The sequence below is a fragment of the Pteropus vampyrus genome, unplaced genomic scaffold, assembly GCF_000151845.1.
Source record: "Pteropus vampyrus isolate Shadow unplaced genomic scaffold, Pvam_2.0 Scaffold75, whole genome shotgun sequence".
Taxonomy (NCBI): domain Eukaryota; kingdom Metazoa; phylum Chordata; class Mammalia; order Chiroptera; family Pteropodidae; genus Pteropus; species Pteropus vampyrus.
Window position 1 is genome coordinate 5080140 of NW_011888856.1, and position 6900 is coordinate 5087039.

A 6900-nucleotide genomic window follows, 5' to 3' on the forward strand; every position below is an offset into this window, starting at 1 on the left:
AAAAAAAAATGTGCGGCATAATATAATTACTGGCGTTAGGCTGTCAGGTTTCGTCTGTATGATGGCAGCACTCTGCTTCCTTTGGCTCATTACATTCTTTTATTTTCAGGTTTGTGTAGCATCTACCATTTCTGCTCACTGTTTCCTCTCCCCTCCATCTCCTCCCTTCCATCAGCACTCACCTCCCCACTGTCCATCTCCCCCTGCCTCCAGCACCCCCCATCTCTCCTCCTCTCCCTCTCCCCCCCACCCTGCCTCCCCCATAAAGTATGAGGGGAAAGTAGAGCAAATAGCTATTTTTTTAAACACATCGATTATTTCCTAGTAACAGCTGCATAAGGCAAGTATTTGTACATTTAAATTATCTTATGATTTGTTTATTTAATTCCCGCCATCTGCTCTGCCACTCTCATGGATATTTGATTTCCCTTGCTAGCAGGCATGTATCTCTATAATCTTTCCTCTGTAGATGCTGATGGTCTCTTATGTATATATAATTGAAATAAATACGATCTTTTTTCCTTTGTTCCTTAATTTTTTCTTCCCTCTTTTTCTCCTTTTCTTCCTCTTGTTTACATACCCATATTCAAAACAATGGTTATATGTAGATAAGTTGACAGTATGCATTTTTTTTTACCTACGCCGATATTTATTATTTGCTTATTATCTAAATCATTTTGATTTACTGTTTATCCTTCGACCTATGTGGAGTGCGTTCAGGTATATATAGTCTAGAAAGGAGAGCATATGGTTGTCCAAGAACTTGGGACTGCGGTTCCCAGAATGAGCCAGGAAGCTGGTGGATAAGAGTGACTTGGACAGGGCATGAGCAGACTCAGGCAGTCTCGGCTGCGGGACTGGGCTGGTGCTCCGGTTTTGTTTATTTGTTTGTTTTTAAACATCACACTGTATATAGTACCTAATGGCTTATAAGTGTTTATAAATTTGACACTAATATTAGTCCTTCAAGTGACTAAGGAGCCTGGAAACATTATTGTTATTTTTATCTGTGATTGCTTTTGACTCTTGAAAAGGAACTTTGTGTTATAAATTATAACTACATTAGAGCTATGAATTGAAGAGTTCCATAGATAACAGACTTGCTAACGGGCTTTTTATCCTTACGAAATTTATGAGTATGTTAATGTTCTAATGAAGAATTGCTGAGAAATCAAATTTATAATTATAAATGACTTAATTTAATAAAAATGTTGATTCAAGTCATTATTTACTTAAAGCTTAAGTTTGCTGTAAATCCTCTAGCAAATTTTTTATTAACATCATACAGTAAAGTAATTGTGATACTTTTAATTAAATTCTCAGAGAGGCGACATTATACTAATATGATTTTTCTTTCTTCTACGCCTTTGAAAAAATTGGCTTCCCTAATGCACTTGTGAGAGAGTAAAAAATTTTCTACCCTTCTGAGTTCTTCTGACTGGTCTAATAATCAAATTGACATGAGATAGATTAAAAGGAGAAAATAACCAAATTTATTACTTATGTACATAAGGGACCCAGGACAAATTAGGCAGTTAAGGCTTATATTCTGTTTTAGGGATGCCTGAATCTGGGAATTCAAAGAGAAGTCAATTCACAGGTAATTGAGAATGTGCAAATACTTTGTAAATGCCAGTCACCCAGAAATGATAGGACACAGCTGAATCTAACAAACACATTGCCAGGTTCTTCCCTGTCTGTAGCACTTCATTTATGCTATGTTAAGGTGATAGCTCCGTCCTTTAAGAAGGTTTTCCTGTCTGAATTCCTTTAGGCAGGTAAGTGGGAGCGTCACGGGTTGTTTCTGCATCTTCTGTTTCTTAAAAACAACCAGATGAAAATAATATTCCCATAGGCATATTTTGGCATGGCAAACTCTGCTTCCCCTCATCTTCATTCAAATTGTCAGAGAATCAGCATTTAGAAATAGGAGGTACTCATCCATCAGGGTTGAAGGTGGGAAAACTTGGTTCATGGTTTCAAGGTGCTGGAGCCATTTGGGAAGGGCGTTTAAGAGCTGCGTTTCCAGTACTGAGCAATTTCTGCAGGATGCAGTTCTCAAAGCACAAAGTTTACGTCTTGATTGGGAATTCTCTGGTGAGAAACAGACATTGTGACTTGAGAATATTAGATCGAAAATGGATAGGAAGTCAGTAGATGATCCCTTTAAAACTCTTAAACATCACGTGTCCACGTGATCCTAATGGACGCTTCCGGTAAGTTGGGCGCTGCCGCGTGCGGAGTACTCTGAGCATCCTCTTCCTCTGACGTGAGATTCCCGTTCCACCTGCGAATGAAGAACGACGTGCGTGGGTCTGTGCCCGGTTACATCGGCATAGCTCGGAGCTATTTGGAACGGCCTCCTAAATTTTCTCCAAACCGTCACCATGGAGTAAAATTCTAATGTGCCCTATTGAAAGATGACGGCGTTAGATGCCTTTAGGCCTAGGAAATCTTCGCTCAAGCAAGAGCGCATTGAGAGAGCGAGCGTGCCCTCCTGGGCAAAGTCTTCTGCCGGGTCAGAGCTGGCACTGAGTCCCTCTCGCTCCCACGCGTCCAGGGGCTTTAAGGGACACTTTCGAAGGAGAGTTATGAAACACTGGTCTACAGGACTGGCTAAAAATCAGCCTGACATTTTGCCATTATGAAACATACGAATAATTTTCCTCTTAGAACAGAACCCATGAAAACCAGCCCCCCCCATCCCCCTTCCTCACGTCTCCACTGTTCCGTCTGCGGTACTTATAATAGCATGAGGTTAAGTAAGACCATTGATTTGTTAGGTAGCGTATTTTTTCCTGTTTATAGTTTATTTTTAATATATCTCTAAAATTCTCTCTTTAAACCAAAAGGATATAATTCATATCTCACAAGAATATTGCCAAAATGACACGAAATCATTTCTGAGTGAATGATTTGTAATATTTGTGGACAAGAACAGTGATTCTGTGGAAAGTACCCCCACAGGGCGCTGTGATCACAAATCCCCACCGGGGCAGGTCATGGCGGGTCTTCGGGGCAGGTCATGGCGGGTAGTCGGCCCAGGCCTTCCTTAGTGGAGGAAGGTTTATCTCTCTGCCTTAATCCAGCGCTGTCCCTTATTTCTGTGCATCTAGGTTAACAGACCTTTGAAATAGACCTTAATTGCCCTCAGGACAGCACATGACATTCTTAACTGCCCTGTAATCTGATCCCCGCGTTACCTCCTCTCATGTCCCTGTGATTTCCCTTCCTTGCCCTCCTTAACTTCAGATGCAGTCAGGGAACTGCAGACCGTAACTCTCCCAAGCTTGATCTCGGTCTGTTGAGATCTTGCTTCCAGGTGTATCCCCTTTGGGGCTCAAATACATTTTTATAAAAATTCTCTACAGCTTTGGACATTCTTATGTTGACATATTTGTAATAGGAGGGTATTATTTTTGTAATTACGATCACAGAGTTGAGCTTTGAAAGCAAAAACAGCAATCTCTGGAAGTCCGAAGTGGTCACCATATGAGTGTTGGAAACAAATGGCAGCTCTCTGTCCCCTATTTCCTTATGTTTTTGTGTATTTTATATTTGCTAGGAAGGCTTACGACACAAGGATGCAGATATGGTTTTATTTTTGTTAGTTATAATTAACATGCCAGGGGTTTGCATTTAAACTTTGGAACCAAAGACCACTTTGAAAAAGTTGTTCTCAGAATGACACTTGGGCTTCCCCAACACTGCCTTGAACTTGAAGGGGAGCAGAGTTTGCCACCGCAAAATCGTCTCTTTGGGGTATTGATTATTTTGAACTCGTTATTTTTAAGGCCCAGACAGCTCAGGAAGAACCTTTGGCCTTTCCCCAGACTGCCTAAAAGAACTGAAGGTAGAAGTTCATGTCCCAGAAAAACTCTCACCAGGGGTAACCATAGTATAATCTGCGCCAGGTGTGGTAGACAGGGAGGAGCCTAGCCAGGCCCTTTGCTCCAAGTCCTCCTTGTCCTTTTTTCTCTAGATGGCCCAGCAAACATTTCTTTACTGAACAGAAATTCTTCCCGTTTCCTGGGGATTGCCTTGCTCCCTTGTAGGGCCCAGACCCCACCTCCTTCCCCTTAGTCCAGAATGACAGATGCCTGGTTCTGCCTGTCTTTAGAATGTTTGTGCTTATTTGAATTGCTCACGCTTACTTATTAAAACTCAATTTCCTTCTGTTAATCTGCCTTATGTCATCTTATCTATTTGACCATCCATCCATAAGAACCAAGAGGGGAAGGCGGGGAATTTTTCCATTCTCCATAAACTTAAGTATAAACCTTAAAAGTTGAAGAATTCAAGTTATCTGTACGATGGAACACAATTCACAAACTAAATATGATTTTACAGATTAAACTTTATCAACAGGAAAAGATAATCATGTAAAATTGGCAAGTGAAAAATAGATTATTTTCCTTAAAAATTTCCGTCCTTCTTTCCTTCCTTCCATTCTCTCTCTTCTATTTAATCTTTCTCTGTTTCGAATAGAAACCAATACCGCTACTGGTAGGAAACTTCTCTTTCTTTTTTCCCCTCGTTTCTTTGTTTCTACCTTCCTCCCTCTTTTCCTTCCTTTCTTCCTTCTTTCTTCAGTGATCTACCCCTTCGTAAGCGTTCTGCAGTGAATAGATGCCCCACTTATTGTGAAATAATATAAAATAAACAATTTTAGAAGTAGTATTTCAATCTTGTTCATAGAGCGAGGTCAGTGAAATTCGGGTGCGGCCCCGGCTGCCCCGCCACGATTAGCGCAGGCTACTGGCCTCGGTGGCCTCTCATTCCTTCTTCGCTCAGGAACGGGATGGCGCTCCAGAGATTAATCAGTATTAACAGCCGTATGACAGGTTATTTACTTGCCTGACATTTTTACTAATTTTTAGGCCTGATAATAGCTTTTCTCCCTCGTGACGCAGAACGATTTTTAAATGATCGACGCTAAATGTTATTATAGTGTTACTGGACTCAGAATTAATTTTAATCAAATGTTGAATTGAAGCAAGGGCTTTAATTACGAATCAAGAGCATTGCCTTGATATCGAACTATATATATTTTTTTGTAATACAACGAATAATTTAAATTTCAGTATATAATCATTATTGTGTTTAGTTAAATATCCCTCACAGCAAGAAACAAATTGTTCATTGCATTTCAAAAAGCACTGCATGGGAATGTTAAGTATAAATATTTAAGAACATCAGGCAACTCCAGATATAATCCAAGTAGAGAATTTAAGAACATTTCTGATTCTACCATTCTTATTCTTCTCCTCCTTCTCTTTTGTTTTATAATAATCGCCAGAACAGGGATTGTCTATATTTAAGAAATATATTGCTACAATTTTGGATATATTTTACTTTTGACATGTATTGAAACCCAATGCGTGTATCTCTCATGCTTATTGTAATATACATTTTTCTCAGAATTTAGCTTTAAATATGGTACTGCAACAATTCTGTTTTATTATTTCAATTCCCTAAGATTTTATAAAAACTAGGTATGCTTTGCCTCTATGTAAAACAATTACATTAAAATTAATGAAATTAATAAAAAAGACTAGAGTAACATAACTTCACCTTGCGTAAGTAAAAATAATAATTCCACTTGTAAAGAAAATGCTATAAGAAAGCCTGAAGTCTCTTAGAACTCCAAAACTTTAAAAGGAAATAATAGAGGTTTTTGATTTAGCACTTTACTTTTATCTAAAGCCTTTTATTTCCATATTTAGCTTATAACACCCATTATAAGTTTAAGAAGATTTTTAATATTGAAAAGTAAGTATAAATGTCAGATATCAATTTATTATAGTTTAAATTAATTTTTATGTGGAAATCAAGTTAATAATGGAATTCAATATTGAGATATTAAGATTCAATATTAATCTTTAGTTTTTAATCAACAGGAACAAAACAGGCAGCATTTAAAATATTTTCAAATTTAGCAAAAGCAAATTTGCTTAGGAAAGATCTTAAAGACTATTTACTTTGCATAATCATATTTTAACCAGAAAAATCCCAACCAACTCAATGTCCTTTGAAGTGAACACAAGAAAATGGATTTATATGTATACTTTCCCCCTTAAAATTAGCTTATAATTAGCTTAAAATAAGTCTATTTTCTGCAGATATTTTTCTCTAGCACTTTAATTTTGGGGGGGTGGGTATTTTTATATTATCTCACCTGAACTAGACTAGGTTAAACATTTGGATTATTCACTTGGAGTTCAGGTCTGTGCAAATAAGACAGACCGCTTCTGGGATGTTAAAAGAGTGCTAATAAATTAGGCCAAAGGACTGTTTGAGCCCTGCAGGTGAGGCAGAAGGTAAGCTGCAGTGAAGGTGCACCATGAACCTAACACGGCAAAGGTAAGATGCGTCGGACTCTTATTTCAGTGTGCTCAGCCACGCCGTTTGGAATGGCACACACCAGTGGGAGAAGCTTGTGCCTGCTGTTTGGGGCCTAAAACTCCATTTCTTGTTTTTTGTTTTGTTTTCTTTATTAATTTCTGTGACTCGAAATATGTTATCAGTTGGCGACAGTTCCTTCTTTTTCTCCTGGTTGGGGCATATTATATAATTTGATCACTAAGTAGTTTGAATTTTTTAATAAGTCCATTGATAAATGGCATAAAAAGAACAAGGTATAAATAAAACATAGAGACTCATCTTTGCCTGAATTATAAGCACATAGTAAGAAAAGTACACAAAAATTAAAACATCTGAAATGTAAATTGAAAACTCAATGCTAGTAATTTCCCAACTTGTTTTCATAGTACTTTGAATAACTTTTAAATCATTCATTGTATTTTGATATATTACAATGATAAATATCCATTATCTTCTCTCCCTCGTTTAGAGTTGAGTTGCATCTTATTGTTTCTATGTGATCTTCTAGTACCTAGC